This window comes from Pituophis catenifer, unplaced genomic scaffold, assembly GCF_029215685.1.
Source record: "Pituophis catenifer annectens isolate HBS135680 unplaced genomic scaffold, rPitCat1.0.hap2 SCAF_2, whole genome shotgun sequence".
NCBI lineage: Eukaryota > Metazoa > Chordata > Lepidosauria > Squamata > Colubridae > Pituophis > Pituophis catenifer.
Window position 1 is genome coordinate 91,568,220 of NW_027256882.1, and position 19,300 is coordinate 91,587,519.

Genomic DNA, 19,300 nt, shown 5'->3' on the forward strand with positions numbered 1-19,300 from the left:
CTCAATATTGATTATAAAATATACATGAACATATTAGCAGAAAGACTAAAAAGAATCCTCAATAAGATAATACATAGCGATCAGAATGGATTCCTCCCAGGGAGGCAAATTAGGAATAACACAAGGATGATTCTGGATGTGATAGAATATTACGAGGAACACCCGGAAAAAGAGGTGGCATTAGTTTTTTTAGACGCACAGAAGGCTTTTGACAATTTGAATTGGGAGTTTATAAATCAACAACTGAATATAATGGGATTTGGACAAAATTTTACAAATACAATAAATACGATCTATGAGAAGCAAAGGGCCAATATTTTAGTAAACGGTGAACTCACCAAAACATTTCAGATCAGCAAAGGAGTAAGACAGGGATGCCCAATGTCACCACTTTTGTACATATTGGCACTAGAAGTGTTATTGAAGAAGATTAGAGAGAGTGATCAAATCAAAGGGCTTAAAATCAGGAAGGAAACATATAAAGTTCAAGCGTTTGCGAACGATGTTGTTTTAATTATGGAAGAACCGGTGGAAACAGGTATACAAATATTGGAAACACTCGATAAATATGGAGAAGTAGCAGGACTCAAATTAAATAAATCTAAAACCAAAATGCTCACCAAAAATATGACGAAAAATCAGAAAGAAGCCCTGGAGGAATCTATGGGAATCCAAATTGTGAAAAAAGTTAAATATCTGGGAGTATGGATCTCAACAAAGTATCTGGCCCTCAAAGAGGACAACTATGTCCCCTTGGTAAAAAGCATAAAACAAGATTTAGAGAAGTGGGGGAAGTTGCAAATTTCCTTCCTTGGGAGGATAGCGACAATTAAAATGAGCATCCTACCCAAACTGTTGTATCTGTTCCAAACAGCACCAATTAAATTAGATAAAAAATTTTTTAGCGAACTTAATGCCACTATTAGGAAGTTTATTTGGGAAGGAAAAAAACAAGAATAGCAATTAGGAGTTTACAAGATAAAAAAAATAGAGGAGGGCTCGGATTACCTATATGGGAAACATATTATAAAGCAGCAATTCTTGTTTGGTTAAAAGAATGGGCGACTTTAGCGAACAAAAGAATTCTAACGCTAGAAGGGCATGATCTCCAAATGGGTTGGCATGCCTATTTATGGGAAACGGGGAAAAAAACCAAAACACATTTCAACAAACATAAATTGAGGGTCATATTGAAGTCAATGTGGGAAGGAATAAGACGAAAACACTACACTAAAATTCCCAGCTGGCTCTCAACCATGGAGGCGATAATTTACCCAAACGTCTTAGATCATGGCAAAACCGTAAAATATAAAGAAATCCTAGATGAGGCAGGGAACCTCAAAACAATAGAACAATTAAAAGAACAAGACACTTTTGTTGAATGGTGGACATATGCACAGATAAAATCAAGATATAAAAAAGATAAAGAACAATATGGTATAGAAATGGGTAGCAAAGATTTTGATAAGATTTGGATGAGTACAGATAATAAATTATTAGCTAAATTGTACAACTATTTAGTAGAATATGACCTGATGGAAGAAGTGGTTAAAGACCCAATGCTAGCATGGGCCAAAAATATTGGGAAAAATATAAATCTGGAAGAATGGGATCAAATATGGAACAACAATATAAAACTTACCAAGGCAACCACTTACAAGGAGAACCAGTACAAGATGATTTATAGGTGGCACCTAGCACCAGCTAGGATTGCCAAGATTTACCCTAACTCAAACCCAAAGTGCTGGAAGTGTGGACACCAGCAAGGTACTTTTTACCACTGCTGGTGGACCTGCTCTCAAGCAAAAAAATATTGGAAGATGATTTGCAATTGGCTTTCAGAAATAATAGGTGAAACCTTTGAATTAGATCCTAAAATACTTCTCCTGGGAATTCTTAAGACGGAAATGGCAAAAAAGAAGAAATACTTGGCAGTGCATATAATAACAGCAGCAAGAATCGCTTTCGCTCAACAATGGAAAGAGAAAAAAATACCAATTAAGGAACAAGTAATTGGCAAAATAATGGAATGTGCCGAGATGAATAAATTAACATTAGAAATTAATGACAGAGAAGATTCTGATTATTACAGCGTATGGGACAAGTGGTACGGGTGGTTAGAGAAGAGGAAATTGAAATAAAAAGGAAAGAGACCAGAGCAAGTACAAGAAATAGTAAAATGAAATAGAAAGAGAAGATGTACTATGGATGGTAGGAAATATAATAAGGCAAGGAAAGGTTACATGGGTAAGCAAAAGACATGACTTATGTATTTACTAATTTATCATTAAAGATTATTATATATATATACACTAAGAATGATATGAGAACACAATTCTTTATACCATGTAACTGGTTTGCAAAGATTATCTATATATGTACAATATGTAAATTGTATTTATTTCTTTTTCCATACTATGTAACCGGATGGATAAAAATTGTATTATTATAATTTCTTAATAATAAAACATTAAAAAAAAAAAAGAAATGCTGAAGTGTCAGTGCCAATTCATTCTCTATTTATACAATAATGCCCCCTTTTGGTCAGAAGGTTATGAGGCACTTATGCTCCAGAAAGTTAAGACAGAGCAAGATTGAGTTTGTTTCTAAAGTGTTCTTCCTGTTCTGGGCTTAAATCATGTTTCACTAAATGCTGTCACGTTGTGTTGTTCATAGTGAACAGCACATAAGAAGCTGATTGTCATGTGTGCCCTGTGTTCCATAGGTTTAAAGGATTCTAAATATTACAAACCAAAATCACAGCTTCCCATAATGTCAAAATTTCCCATCAAAAAAACCTTGAGAGAGTTTGTTTTTGTTGAATGAGACAAGGTTGGCAGGAAAACTAGGGTGGCAAGAATGAATAAACTGTGACACATTTCACAGAAATTAGTACAAAAAGTTATACTCCATTAGAAGTTGATTTCTTAAAATGGTCTCAGACATTTTTGTTTTTCACTAAATGTGGTCAATATTTTCAGAAATGCCAGATCATTGCATAGAATCAAGGATGTCTAATTTCATAGAAATTATAGAAGGGGTTTCAAATAAGCTTCATTAAAATTTGGTTCTTATTACCTGATTCTAATGTAAAGATCTGTTTTTTACATAGAATCTGTAGAGGAAATAGTAATAGAAAATAGGGAAGTTTTTTTTTTTTTTTGCAAATTCCATATAGATAGGAAGATTGAAGGAACATGTGGACCAAAATGATGGACAATTATCAAGAATGATTACTTCAAACTATCGGACATTAAAATGAGTAGGTAAATCTTTCTGAAAATTTCTTCCTCTGCCCAAATAGCTCATGCTTAAACAAAGTTGTTTAAAAGTGATGGAAGAATAGAGTGATGGTAAAATAATTATTGGTGAAGAATCTCTTTTTCTCCTCAGAAAGCCCACTAGTACTCTCCATGATAAGTTTGTTGAGCATCTTGGTAACCATGATGCACCTGACTGGGGGCAATGTGGATATTATTGGAGCTGATTATGCAGAGTGGGAGAGGTCAGGAACCAACATTTTCTGCTTCTCCTGGCTAGGAAAGCAAGGGAGATTTAAGCTGTTTGGGGCATACAATTCAATGTTTGTATTTTCATAGGGAAACTATGCCTCTTGGTAATTTTGTTATTGGGGACTTGAGAGGACTGAATAAAAAAGGGATCATGGAGCCACAAAAGTTGCCCACCACTGCCTAACGGAATTGGAATGTGTGGGAGTAGGAATACAGATGAGAAGCCAACTTCCAACAGCAATGTTTATTGTAGATAATGACTCAGTAAAACCAACATGCAATTTCCAGCTGATAGCCCCTTTTAAAGGAAAACTATCAGTCTTTAACCAATAACATTAAAATATGTCCCATACCTGTGTGGCAGAAGAAAAGTCTCTGCTCATGCCTGCGCGGACATAACACCCCTTCCCCCTTCCTTGGGGAAACTTCATATACCACAAACATAATCATCCAGATACATTGGTTTATGGCAGCTTCATGTCGACTGGCAGGTCTCCTGTATTTCTGTCGGGCCCTCACACATTGACTGCATTCTTGATGATTCTTCAACTACATCAGATGGCTTACAAATACTCTATGCCCCCCCCCCCGAACACATCCCTCAGTTGGAGATGGGGAAAAATGAGACTGATCTGTCCCCGTACCCACACACACCCAAACACAGCCAGTCGAGGGTTAAGGAAACACTTTGGAACGCACCCAGGTCTTATCTCCCACTTGGCAGCGATAGACACATCGTCTGCCAAGTGACTTTATTTTCAAAGTAAAACAGAAAGATAAATACTCAAGAGTCCAAATGTCCGACACTTTAAATCTTTCTCTCAGCAGTTCCGGACGAGGCTTTAGTGACTATCCAAGGTTTGCTTTGTTCGTCACAAGGATCCTTGACCACCACCCTCTATTATATAGTCTCTGGGGTGTGGTCCAGTGACTCAGTTCTAATCCCTAGCACGCCTCCTAAACTGCTGCAAACGTTTATCACACCTTCGGAGGCGTGCGTCCAGGAATGATGTTTCTTTATCACTCTGATCCGAATCAGCTGTCTCCTCTCCCTCGGCCGGCACTTGAGACAATGCCAGAGGGGAGGGGCCTGGAGAGGGAGGCCTGGCTGACTCCTCTTCCTCATGCTCGGAGCTTTCTTCCTCCGATGGGACAGGCTCAGAGGGCGGGGCCACAACACTATCCCCCACTGCAGGGCCCTTCCCCCGGGTCTTACGGTCGGGATGGGGTCGGGACGGGAACTGTTCGTGGAAAGCCCGCACCAGGTCAGGGGCCTGAACGGCAGACGCGTCCACCCAGGTGAAATCCTCGGGCCCGTACCCCTTCCAGGCGATGAGGTATTGGAAGCGCCCCTTCAGCCAACGGGAGTCCTGGATACTGTCCACCTCGTACGTCGAGGCGTCATCCTCGTCGGCTGCGGCTGGGGGGGCAGGTGTCAGCGGGCGGCGGAGATGGCTCGCGGGGGCCTCAGGGACCAGGAGGGACCGATGAAAAACAGGGTGGAGCCGCATGGAGCGGGGTAGAGTCAACCGGTAGGCCACCGGATTGATGACCGCCTCGATAGGGAAGGGACCGATAAAGCGTTGGGCCAGTTTCCTCACCAGCCAGTCCGTGGGGAGGTGTTTCGTGGACAACCACACCCGATCTCCTACTTCCAGCGGTGGCGTCGCCCGGCGGGCGCGATCGGCGAACCGTTTATAATCCTCTTTCGCCCGGATCAGCTGCCGCCGCACCAGTTGCTGCACCGCCTGCAGCTCCGAGAGGAAGTCCCGGGTCTCGGGAACAGGGGAGTCCATGATGGTCAACGGGAAAAGCCGTGGATGGTATCCGACGTTGGCATGGAATGGGGTCATCTGGGTGGAGGTGTGTTGGGAGTTATTAAAAGCGAACTCCGCCAGGGGAAGGTACTCGGCCCAGTTGTCCTGCTGCTGGTTGACAAAACAGCGGTGGTACTGCTCCAGTACGCCGATGACCTTCTCCGTGCCCCCGTCAGTCTCCAGATGGTGCAACGACGACAGGCACACCTGCACCTCCAGCGCGGCCATCAGGCTTTTCCAGAAGCAGGCCGTGAACTGGGCCCCGCGGTCCGAAACCACCCGGTCTGGCAGGCCGTGGAGGCGGAAGATATGTTGCAGGAACAGGCGAGCCATGGTGCGGGCCGAGGGCAGGCCGCGGCACGGGATGAAATGTGCCATCTTCGTAAGCGCATCCACCACCATGAGGATGGTCGTGTACGTAGCGGACAGGGGCAGGTCTGTCAGGAAGTCCATGGAGATGGCTCCCCACGGTCTCTCCGGTGTTGGCAGCGGCTGGAGGAGTCCAGGAGGGGGGCCGGACGCGGCTTTGGCCTGTCGGCACGTCACACAGGACGTCACGTAGGCGTGCACATCGTGCCGTACCTGAGGCCACCAAAAAGTCCGTGTCACCAAGTTCAAAGTCTTAAAGAAGCCGAAGTGCCCCGCCGCGGGGTTGTCATGGCACTGGTTCATGACGAGGGCTCGGAGCGGACTCGTGGGCACGTACAGCCGACCCCGGTGTCTGAGCAAGCCCTCCTCCACGGTCCATGGGGACGCGGGGCCGACGTCAGCTCTCTGCTGCTGCGACCAGTCGTCCCATCGCTGCGCTTCCAACACCTGAGCCCGCAGGTCCACCGGTTCCTGGACCGCGGCCAAGGAGTCCGCTGGCAGCACCGTCCAGAGGGGAAGGGAGTCCTTGGGGCAAAAGTATTCCGGCTTACGGGATAGCGCGTCCGCCCTCTGGTTGAGGTTGCTCGGAATGTATGTGACATGGAAGTTGAACCGGGCGAAAAACAACGACCACCGGATCTGCCGCTGGTTCAACTTCCGGGCCGTGGTGAGGTGCTCCAGGTTCCGATGGTCCGTCCGCACCTCCACCTGGTGTCGGGCCCCCTCGAGGTGATGTCGCTAAGCCTCGAACGCGGCCTTGATGGCCAGCAACACCTTTTCCCAGATGGTGTAGTTGCGCTTGGAAGGGTTGAGTTTCCGGGAGTAGTATGCGCAGGGAAAAAGAGTGCCGCCATCCACCGGAGCCTGTAGCAGCACCGCCCCGATCGCCACGTTGGACGCGTCCGTCTCCACCATGAACGGACGGTGTGGATTGGGGTGCCTCAGAACTGGCTCCGTGAGGAAGGCCTGCTTGAGGACCTCGAAGGCCTGCTGCTGCGGGGGCCCCCACTGGAACGGGACCTTCTTCCGAAGGAGCTGGGTCAACGGCAAGGTCAGGGTGGCGAAGCCCGGGATGAAGGTCCGATAGTAGTTGGCGAATCCCAACAGACGCTGGACGTCCTTCACCCAACGCGGGGGTTCCCAACTGTGCAAGGCCTCCACCTTGCGCGGGTCCATCGCGATGCCCTCGGGGGTGATGATGTGCCCGAGGAACTCTATGGAAGTCTGGAAGAAGTAGCATTTCTCCAACTTCGCATAGAGCTGGTGCTCCCGCAGGCGCTGCAGGACCTGGCGGACATGCTGGAGGTGACTTTCCGGGGTCCGGGAATAGATCAAAATGTCATCCAAGTAGATCACCACGAACTGATCCAGCATGTCCCGGAACACATCGTTCATCAAGTGCTGGAAGACCGCGGGGGCGTTGGTCAATCCGAACGGCATTACGGTATACTCGAAGTGTCCGTACCGAGTGCCGAACGCCGTCTTCCACTCGTCCCCCTCTCTCACGCACACCAGGTTGTAGGCCCCTCGGAGATCGAGCTTAGTGAAGATCGAGGCCTCCCGCAACCTCTCCATCAGCTCCGGGATCAGCGTCAGGGGGTAGCGATTTCGCACTGTGATGGCATTCAAGCGCCGGTAGTCGCAACACAGGCGCAAGTCCCCCATCTTCTTTTTAACGAAGAGGACCGGGGCCGAGAGTGGGGAGGTCGAAGGCCGGATGAACCCATGGGCCAGGTTTTTTTCCAGAAAGTCCCGTAAGGCGGCCAGTTCGCGCTCTGACATGGAGTACAGGCGTCCCGAGGGCAGGGGTGTATTGGGCATTAGGTCCACCGCACAGTCGTAGGGTCGGTGCGGGGGCAAGCACTCCGCCTCCTTCTCGCTGAACACGTCGGCGAAGGGCGTCAGCTCCAGAGGCAAGGAGACGTTTGGGGCAGAGACGTCCTGGCCGGCGCAGGTGTGGTGAAGGTGGTCGACACACTGCAGGCTCAGGAACAAGATGGCATTTCTCGACCACGCCACCTGAGGGTCGTGCACCCGAAGCCAGGCCATCCCCAGGACCAAGGGAAAGTGCAGATCCGCCGTTACGTAAAACTGGATCGCCTCCTCGTGGTTCCCAATGGCGAGGCGCAAGGGCTGGGTAGCGGTTTTGATGGGCCCCGCCACGAGTTCCCGCCCATCTATAGTTTCGACCCTCAACGGAGGGTCCACTGGAACCAAGGGGACTTTGTAATGGGCCACAAAGGCCTGGTCCATAAAGTTCGTGGTGGCCCCCGAGTCCACCAGCGCGTGCGCCTGGAGCCCCTCCGACCGGTTAGCCAACAACACCCGGGTGTTCAAAATCAGATGCCGAGGGGGCTCACAGTCCACAGCCGCCGACTCCGGCGGGGTATGGTCACGTGCCTGACCCAGAGTTTCCCCTAGGCCTGGCCTGCAGTCCACTCCGCTTCTGGGGACACGAGGCGGCAAAATGTCCCGCCTCGCCGCAATAGAGGCACAACCCCCCTTGACGTCTCCGCATCCGCTCCTGGGCCGTCAGTTGAGGTCTGGCTGCTCCGAGCTCCATGGGCTCCTCAGCCGTCGCCACAAAACGCTGTGCGGTCCGGAGCGCTGTCGGTGCGAAACGCGGGGGTGCCGACACTGTCGGTGGTTCCAGAAGAGCCCGACGGGGCCGTCGCCGTTGCAGGCGGGCGTCGATGCGCAGGCATTGGGTCACCAGCGCGTCGAGGGTCGGTGGCGCCTCCACACGAACCAGCTCATCCTGCATCTCGTCGGAAAGGCCCTCCTGGAAGGCGTCCATCAGCGCCACCTCATTCCAAGCCGAATCCTGGCCTAGCAGTCGGAACTCTGCAATATAGTCCTGCAGGGGGCGCTTGCCTTGGCGGAGGTCCTTTTTTTTTTATTATTTTTTTTATTTATTTTTTTATTGAAAAAGTTTTAAAACAAACACAATTTCCCCACAATCCCCCCTCCCTACCCCCTCCCCCTGCCCGACTTCCCAGAGCAGAACACAAGGTATTTCTATTGACCTTTAACAATAAACTAAATTGCATAACCAATCATTAAACTAACACCCCCTAAGAAAAAATTCTTAACCCCCCATATGTAAAATCCTATTTCTTAAACATAATACTTCTAATATCACTTATATAACACTTATACAAATAAAAGAAATCATTCATAAGCTATTTGATTTTTTTGGTTTGATACTTATTTTGTATATAATCAATCCATCTTCTCCAGTCCTGTATATACCTTTCTTGTGTGTGATCCTTCAGATATGCTGAAATTTTAGCCATTTCAGCTAAATTAGTTACTTTCAATATCCAATCATCAATAGTAGGCAAAAAGTCCTTCTTCCAGTGTTGTGCTACCAACAATCTTGCTGCTGTTATCAAGTTCAAAATCAATTTAGTCTCTGCAACTGTACAGTCCGTAGTTATACCCAATAAGAACAACTGTGGAGTAAATTTCAATCTCTTTTTAAGAATATTCTGCATCACCCACCAAATCTTTATCCAAAATGCTTTGATTTTTCCACAAGTCCACCATATATGATAATAAGTTGCATCATCACAGTCACATCTCCAACATTTAGCTTGCACATTAGAATACATACATGATAATTTTTTAGGATCTAAATGCCATCTATAAAACATTTTATAAAAATTTTCTCTTAAGTTTTGTGCTTGTGTAAATTTCACATTTCTAATCCAAATCTTTTCCCAAGTCTCCATCATTACTGGCTCTTGAAAATTTTATGCCCATTTAATCATACAGTCTTTAACCAATTCCGTCTCAGAATCTATCTCCAATAAAGCATTATACAATCTTTTAATATGCATTTGTTTTTGATCTCTAATTTGTTTTACCAAATTCTCTTCATTTTGCACAAAGCCAGTTTTTTGATCTTCCTTCCATCTAGCTTGAAGTTGACCGTACTGGAACCATGTATAAATTATACCTTCTTCTCTTAGTATATCTAAAGATTTCAAATACATTACCCCCCTTTCCATAATAAGAAGCTCTTTATAGGTAATCACCTCCTGTTTTTGTTCTATACTTATGTTTTCTATTGCATGTCTAGGATTTGCCCATAAAGGTATCTTATAATTTAACTTATATTGATATTTTTTCCAAACCCTTAACAAAGCGTTTCTTAATATATGAACCTTAAATACTTTATCCACCTTTTTATCATATAACAAATAGGCGTGCCATCCATATAACAAATCATAACCTTCTAAATTCAAAATTCTCCCCTCAGTTAAATTAAACCAATCACTAATTTGTGATAAAACCGCTGCTTCATAATATAATCTTAAATTAGGCATTTTAAGACCCCCTCTTTCACGTGTATCTTGTATAATTTTCATTTTTATTCTGGGTTTTTTCCCAGCCCAAATAAAGGTATTAACACCTTTCTGCCATTCTCTCAGATTTTCATCTTTCTTAAGCACAGGTATCATTTGGAACAAAAATAAAAATCTAGGTAAGACATTCATTTTAATTGCTGCAATTCTTCCCAATAAAGAAAACTGTAATTTTTTCCAGTTTTCCATATCATTCTGTACCTTCTGCCAAAGAACCTCATAATTGTTTTTGTATAATTTTGTATTTGAAGCTGCTATATATACCCCTAGATATTTAACCTTTTTAACTATTTCAAAATCTGTTAATCTTTCTAGTTTATCTCTTTCAAGTATTGTCATATTTTTAACTATCATCTTTGTCTTATGTGAGTTAACTTTAAATCCTGATACTTTCCCGTATTGATCAATTATATCCAATATATATGGAGCCGACTCTATAGGTTGGGATAAGGTAATAACCAAATCATCTGCAAATGCTCTTAATCTATAATCTTGTTGTCTAATTACAATACCCTTCAATTTTTCTGAATCACGTATCTTGTTCAATAGTACCTCCAAAGTCAAAATAAATAGTAGTGGGGACAGAGGACACCCTGCCTTGTTCCTTTCTCAATTTTAAAAGCCTCTGTTAAACCTCCATTAACTATAATTTGTGCTGTTTGCTGCTGATATATCGCTCTAATTGATTGTGTGAAATATTCCCCAAAGTGCATTTTCTCTATTATTTTAAACAAAAATTGCCAGTTCAAACGATCAAATGCCTTCTCTGCATCCAAAAATATAAACGCTGCAGGGACTTGATTATTTTTTTCCAAATATTCCAATAAGTTTACAATTTGTCTAACATTGTATCTCATTTGTCTCCCTTTTATAAACCCTGATTGACCATTGTGAATTATTTGTTGCATAACTGGCATTAATCTATTAGCTAATATTTTAGCAAAAATCTTATAATCAGTATTCAGAAGTGAAATGGGCCTAAAATTCTCAGGTTTAATGGAATTTTGGTCCTCCTTTGGAATTAGTGAGACAAAGGCTGTTTTCCAGGAGGGTGGTACTCCTCCTCCTGCTTGTATTTTATTAAATAAAATTTTGAGTGGTTCTAACATTTCAGATTGTAAATGTTTATAATAGACAGCTGTTAGTCCATCTGTTCCCGGAGCCTTACCTATTTTTAATTGTTTAATTGCCCCAACAATTTCCTCGGAAGTTATTGACTGATTCAATCTCTCCCTCTGTTCCAGCGTTAATTCAGGAATCTCCATCTTTAAATATCTATCAATATCAACATCTTGAATTGCATCTTTAGCATATAACTTTGTATAGAACTCCAAAAAAGCCTTTTTTATTAAATTCTGTTGATAAATCTCTTTACCTCTAAATTCTATCTTGTCTATAACACGTGATTTTTGTTTTTTCCTCATCGTATAAGCCAACCATCTCCCAGGTTTATTAGCATTACAAAATGTATTATGTCTGGCATATTGTATGCTAGCTGCTACTTGCCCAGCCATTAACATATTAAATTGCTCTCTTAAAATATTAATCATGTCTTTTGCCTTTTTATCTCCCGGGTTAATTATAAGCAATTGTTCTTTCTTTTTAATTTCCTCCTCTATCTCTTTCCGTCTATTTTGTTGTTTTAATCTATATTTATTATTCAAAAAAATTAATGTTCCTCTCATATATGCCTTACACGCATCCCATACCATCTCCATCGAGGTCCCTTTATTCATATTGTTAACAAAAAATTCTTTCATTTGTTTTTTAAGCTCACACAGGTTATCTTCATATCTAAATAAATTCTCATTTAACCTCCAAGACCTCCTTTCCCCTCTTTCCTGCTCTAATTCCACCCAAACCGGGCTGTGATCAGTTAAAGTTCTTGGACATATCTTCGTACTCTTCACCCTAGAAAAAAGATCATTTGTAGTTAATATAAAATCAATCCTAGAAAAAGATTGATGCCTATCTGAAAAGAAAGTAAAATCACTCTCCAATACGTTCCTTTCTCTCCAAATATCTCTGAGCTCCATAACCTCCAAAATATCAAAAAAAGATTTAGGCAACTTAGCACGCATGGAAGTCTTGGAAAGACTTTTTTTATCTTTCTGGGTATTTATTACCCCATTCCAATCACCCATTAGAAGTAAAGATCTATAATTCCATTGTAATATTTTGGTATGTAAAAGTTTATAAAATTTATCTTGCTGTTGATTAGGTGCATATACTCCAATTACAAGCAGCTTCCCATTCTGTGTTGTTAATTCGATTGCAATATATCTACCTTGAGTGTCAGCCTCAATTAAATTAGCCACTAAGCCTCTTTTAACATATATAACTAGGCCATTTTTCTTTTCTGGCGCTGATGCCACAAAATGTGTACCTAATTTCGAATTTATCAAATACTTTTGATCTGAGGATTTTATATGCGTTTCTTGAAAACAAATAACATCGTTCTGAAATTGCTTCAAGTAGTGAAATATTTTCTTTCTTTTTTGTGGAGAATTTAAACCGTTGACATTCCAAGATAAAAATCTATTTGCCATCTCTGGGCGCTCCAAGCTTTGAGAGCATCAGCTGAACCTCCTCCGCCATTTTAGACTTCGGTCTAGCTCCTCCCACTGCTTGTGTTTTTTGGACTTGTTGGATTGGATCTTGAGGCTGTTGTGCCAGATGTTGTTTATAAGTAGCTCTTGTCAATCGTTGATCTTTTGGTAGCTGTATCATCGTTAATGGCTCAAGGGTTGGTGGTGGACCCCCACTCAGATCTTCTTCCAAATTGGCTCCTCCAGCTAGTGCTTGAGCGTAAGTTTGTGGTTGCCCTCCATCTTTCTCTTGTTGTATCATTTCCAATTGCTTTCTGGCACCCCTGGTGAGGGTGACCTTCCAGCCTTTAAAACATTAGCATAAAAATCTTTTGCCTTTCCAACTGTATTTAAGCGATGTCTTTGCCCAGCGTATGTCACTATTATCCCAAATGGGACATCCCATCTGTACTGAAGCTGCTGGTTTTTTAGTTCACTCACCAAAAAACCAAACTGCTTTCTGTCTCTTAACATTTTAGGAGGAAGCTCTTTCAGGACCACCACCTCTTGTCCATCCACTTTAATCTTGTTTCTGTAAGAAGCTTGCAGAATGTCATTTCTAACTCTCCTTGTTGTGAAATAAATCACCACATCTCTTGGTAGCTGCTTTTGTTTTGCCAGCCAGGAATTGACCCTGTAAATTTTGTCCATTTGAATTGCCACATCTTCTGGCCTTTCTAAAATCAGCTCTGCTAAAGCATTAGAACAAACATCTTTTAAATTTTCACCACTCTTTTCTTTCAAACCTCTCAGCCTCAGGGCAAATTCCATTGATCTGTATTGTAACATAACCATTTCATCATCCACTTTCTCTGTTTGTATCATAACCTCTCCTACTTTAGTTGCCAGCTCCAAGTTAGCATCATCAATTTCCCATACTCTCTCCTCAATCTTTAACATATGAGTAGCCAGTCCTGAAACTGCAAAAACAATGTCATCTCTTATTTCATCATGTTTTTCCTCCACCACACTTTTAATTTTCTTTAACTCCTCTGAGAATTCTTTCATCATTTCTGTTTGATTGTTCAGGGCACCCATTATAAATTCTTTAAGGTCTTGTGACTGTGTGTCAGCCGGAAGTTGTTGTTTTGGAGTCACTACAGGGGAACCTCCTCCCCCTTTAGAAGTTGGTGGCTTTAGTTGTTTAGCAGCCATTTTATTTTTAAAAAGGGTTTTTTCCTTTTGCAGCCACTAAATCTTATAAACAGTCTTACAAAGTATATTTCAAAGTTTTTCCAAAATAAACAATCCTCTCTTCAAAATATACTCAATCCTCAGCAATTTACTCTTCAGGCAGAGGGCTCTTAACAAGCAGTTTCCCTTTAACTTTCACTTTCCCTTCCGCCCATAACAAAGGCTTCCTCTCCAGCCTCCAGCTCAAGAGAGCTCCGTTTGCAACAATGTATTCACGGAGTTAAGTTCTGTTTCTTTTAAAAAGCTTGCACTCTTGCTTCCGCTCTGTCTGCTTTGTTAGAAATCATTAAAACTCACTGTTTGCCAGCAGAATTGGACGCAGACGTCTTGCTCTGATTAACAGAGGCACCAGCGATCCGGAGCAAAGGGAGGGGTGAACTGGGGAGCTCTCACCCTCCGAGTCCCTGGAATTAATCCAGTGACTTTCGGGGAGCTCTACCCACCCCTCCAACTCTCCTCTCCTTCTTTGCCCGAAGGAGAGTTTTTTCAAACCGCCGGACAGCTGTTTAGTGCTGTCAGGGAGGTTTTAACAGATCGGGTGGCTGGCGGTCTATAGAGACCGTCCTCGTCATCTGCGGAGCCACCGGAAGTCGCCTCCTTGGCAGAGGTCCTTGATGCGCCTCGCTGCCGTCTGCACCCGGAGGGGGTCCTCAAACATGGTGCACAGGTGTTGTAAAAAGCCCTGAAAGTCCAGGAGCAAGGGGCTATCTTGCAACAACAGGGGCGTGGCCCATCGGGCGGCAGTGCCAGAGAGGGAGCTGATAACAAATGCCACCTGAGCCCGGTCATCTGGAAAATCCTCTGGCCTCATCGCCATAAACAGTTGGCATTGTCCCAAGAAGGCCAGAAACATCTCCTGCTGCCCAGAAAACCTATCTGGCACGTTCACTGGGCATCTCGGACGGGGAGGGGGAGGAGGTGGAGCTGCAGGAACATTTCCCAAAGCAAGTTGGGCAGTTAGCTGTGCTATTTGCTGTTGCAGAAGCTGATTGGCCTGCAGTATCTGCTGTAACTGCTGCTGCAGCTGTTGGTCCATCGTGGGTTAACGATGGAGTATGGGGTGACGAACAAGATGATCTGTCCCCGTACCCACACACACCCAAACACAGCCAGTCAAGGGTTAAGGAAACACTTTGGAACGCACCCAGGTCTTATCTCCCACTTGGCAGCGATAGACACACCGTCTGCCAAGTGACTTTATTTTCAAAATAAAACAGAAAGATAAATACTCAAGAGTCCAAATGTCCGACACTTTAAATCTTTCTCTCAGCAGTTCCGGACGAGGCTTTAGTGACTATCCAAGGTTTGCTTTGTTCGTCACAAGGATCCTTGACCACCACCCTCTATTATATAGTCTCTGGGGTATGGTCCAGTGACTCAGTTCTAATCCCTAGCATGCCTCCTAAGCTGCTGCAAATGTTTATCACGCCTTCGGAGGCGTGCATCCAGGAATGATGTTTCTTTATCACTCTGATCCGAATCAGCTGTCTCCTCTCCCCTGGCCGGCACTTGAGACAATGCCAGAGGGGAGGGGCCTGGAGAGGGAGGCCTGGCTGACTCCTCTTCCTCATGCTCGGAGCTTTCTTCCTCCGATGGGACAGGCTCAGAGGGCGGGGCCACAACAGAGACGAGCTCCGTGGCAATGGACCCTCAATAATAGGTGTTTCATTCTGCACTGGCCTCAGCCCTTAAGATACCCTTTCACTGCATTGTTTTCCCTCTTGCTCTTCTGGATTGCCACCCCAGTTTATTTCTTCCAACTCCCTAATGGCTGTCCCCCTCACTCGGCTCTGAAGCTGATTGATAAGTCGGTGCCACAGGCGCCCATCCTTGAGCTCCACCCGGTACGAACGGGGACCCATAACATCTGGAATCTGTGCCAGCACCCATATGGGTTGACCAGTATAATTCCGGGCGTATACTAGATCACCTTGCTCAAAGGTTCTGACCGTACTTTCCCAGTCTGTGAGGGTTTCTGTCGAATAATCGAGGTGTATTCTATCTAAATTTGTTCTCAGCCAGCGACCCATAAGTAATTCGGCTGGGCTCTTTCTGGTGGCTACACAGGGTTGGTTGAACAAATACTTATCAAGTTTCTCCTGATAGTCCCCTGGACCCATTCGAGTCAAGGCCTCTTTTGTCACTCGCACCATTCCCTCCACCTGCCCGTTACTTGCGGGGTGAAATGGCGTGACCAGGGCATGACGTATTCCTTGGTTTACTAGGAATACCTCGAATGACGTTGCCGTAAATTGTCCGATACCAATACGTCCGGCAACCCATGTGTCGCAAACATTTTGTTTAATACTCTCAGAACAGCGTCCGTCGTGTTGACCTCATTATGGTCACCTCCAGCCATTTGGAATAGGCATCCACAACAATTAAGAAGGACAACCCCTTTATCGGCCCTGCAAAATCAAGATGTATTCTAGACCAGGGGCCTTTAGGTGTTTCCCAGTCCCATGGTGGTGCTGCAGGAGGTGCCGGTCTCGATTCCTGGCATGCTTGACACAATGCCACCTGCTCCGCAATATCTCTATCTATATTTGGCCACCACAGATAACTACGGGCCAATGCCTTCATCCTTATAATTCTGGGGTGGCCTTTGTGTAAAGTCTCTAATAATGATTTCCTTAGCCTTGAGGGTATCTGTCAGCCTCCAACTTTACTGCTTTGGCTGCCATAAGAAACGGGTGGGAGAGAATTGGTGAGCGTGGGGGGGGGGGGAAGTATGCTGGAGGATTTTGAAGAAACGAAACCTAATCTCCGAAGTGGCTATCAGGTCAACCGTCATTGCGTTCCTGATTGATGACGATGCCACACGTGCTTCCACCTGACCTCTGGGAGACCTTTGGATTGGGTGATTGATGATGGACAGTGGGAGGGGATGCTTTCTATATGCAACTTTCGCACCTATTGCTTTAGTTTCAGCTTTTCCTTGGTAGCGTTCATTTCATTTTCCAGTAAAAGTACATTACTCTATAAATAATAGAGTTTGGCTCATTCTTTCCTGGACTTTGAAGGAAGCACACCTGACAGTATCACTACCCAATTCCCCCACAATAGGCAACCCTTCTGCACTGAAAGTTCATATTGCCTTGTCCAGAATGGCTTAAACTCTACACTCCCTGTCTCTTTAGGCCATCCCCTCCACACCCAGTTTAATGCTTGCATGATCGTTCGATCTTTTCTCGACTGGGTTGCCACTTCTGCAGCCATAACAAGAACGGATGGCATAGTCTCAATCAGCAGTACTGATGCTGCTGGAGCTGAATCCTCCACTAGATTAAGTAGCGGACATTGGCTTAGGCCATCAGCATGGCCCAGTTCTGTGCCGGGTTGATGTATAAGTTAATAACTATATGCTGCTAAGAACTCTGTCCAACGCTTCATTCTTGAGGAGACGACCTGCGGTGTTTGCCTGTCCCCATGATTAGTCCCAAAAGTGGCTTATGATCTGTCACTAAATCAAATCTCCTTCCATAAACATAATCGTGAAATCTCTTAATTCCAGCCACCACAGCCAACCCCTCTTTATCAAGTTGGCTGTAGTTTCTCTCAGCAGATGATAATGTCCTGGAAAAGAATGCTATTGGAGCCTCACAATTGTCTTGAAGGTGATGACTCAAAACTCCCCCAACTCCAAACGGGGATGTATCAGGGGTGAAATGCTCCAGGTTTGGACTGGCTCGGGTGAGTAGGTAGCGGAGATTGAGGCTAGTTCACAATGGCTGGCTGGCCACACCCCCAAACTGGTCCATGGTCCACAGTCCTGCCATGCTTGCCTGCCTTCCATGCTGCCTTCCTGGTGTCCCGATGGCCAGCTTGTGAAGGCAGGCAAGCAGAAGTCCACGTGGAAGGCAGGCAAGCATGGCAAGGCTGCGGGGAAGGAGCTAGCAGCTTACTGCCCCCCCTCAAGCAGCAGCTTCCCTGCTCAGCCTCAACAAGCTATGCATCCATAGCAATGGGATTGTTTTGTTCACCATGGTGGTGCTTCGGGAGGGCAGATGGACATATTCATTATAGTTGTCAGCTGCAGACATCTACCTGCCCTCCCAAAATATCATCTCGGTGAACAAAACAACCCCATTGTGCTGTGCCTCCTTCTGCAGCCAAACGTGCCCAGCTGTGCGTGCCCTTTCCTCAAATGGACTGGGCATGGGGCGTTTGGAGAGCGAGCAAGCAAGAGAGCTCTCCAACTTCTGTTTGTGTGTGGGGGGGAGGGAGGGAGGGAGCAATTTGAAGCCGTGGCACCCAAAATTCTGGCAGCGGCAGGGCAGCTTCTGAGCAGCCACTCCACCTGACCTACTCCCTGAGTCTCACCATTCTCCTCACCCCCCCCCCCACCCCACTCAAGCAGCGGCAGGCTCTGCGGGACAACAGGACTTCTCATTTTTCCCACAGCATGGCATACGCTTGCTACCTCTGTATATCTGCTTGCAAGCGACCAACTTCTCTGCTTCTCTCAGGATGCTGGTGCAGGCACCATGGATGCATAGCTTGTTGGGGCTGAGCAGGGAAGCCGCTGCTTGAGTGGGGTGGGGATGGGGGCGAGGAGAACAGTGAGACTCAGGGAGTAGGTTAGGTGGAGCTGGCTGCTCAGAAGCTGCCCCGCCGCTGCCAGAATTTTGGGTGCCACGGCTTCAAATTGCTCCCTCCCTCCCTCCCCCCCACACACAAACAGAAGTTGGAGAGCTCTCCATCTTATTCCTTGGTGTTGGCACAGCATGTATTGCTTGTGCTTTCTCCTTGGTGAGGTGTAATTCAGATGCATTGACCAGGTAACCCAGGAACTGGACTTGATTTACTGCCACCTTACACTTTTCTTCCTTTACCTTTAGTCCAGCCTCTTGAAATCTTTGTAGCACTAGTCGTAGTCATTCAAATAATTCCGTTTTATTGGTAGCGAAGATGAGCACGTCATCAAAATAGGGCACAACCCCAGGAATGGCATATAACAAATGTTCCATCAGGCTTTGAAACAACCCTGGGACCACGCTCACCCCAAACTGTAGGCGGTGATAACAGAACGCTCCCCCGATGCATTATGATTGTTTGGGCTTCAGCAGTGGCGTCATCTATAGGGAGCTGCTGATACACTTTTTTTTTTATTAATATGCCACCCTTCTCCGAAGACTCAGGGTAGCTTACAGTGCGTTAAGCAATAGCCTTCATACTTTTGTATATTTATACAAAGTCAGCTTATTGCCCCCACAATCTGGGTCCTCATTTTACCTACCTTAGAAAGGATGGAAGGCTGAGTCAACCTTGAGCCTGGTGAGATTTGAACTTGCAGTAATTGCAGGCAGCTGATGTTAATAACAGTGCTTTAGTCTGCTGCACTACCAGGTCTCCTGGTAGCGCACTTGGGCAAGATCTAACTTTGCAATGTAACAAGTGCTGCATCACTGGTAATGGATAAGCATTATGTTGAAGAGCCCTATTTAGCG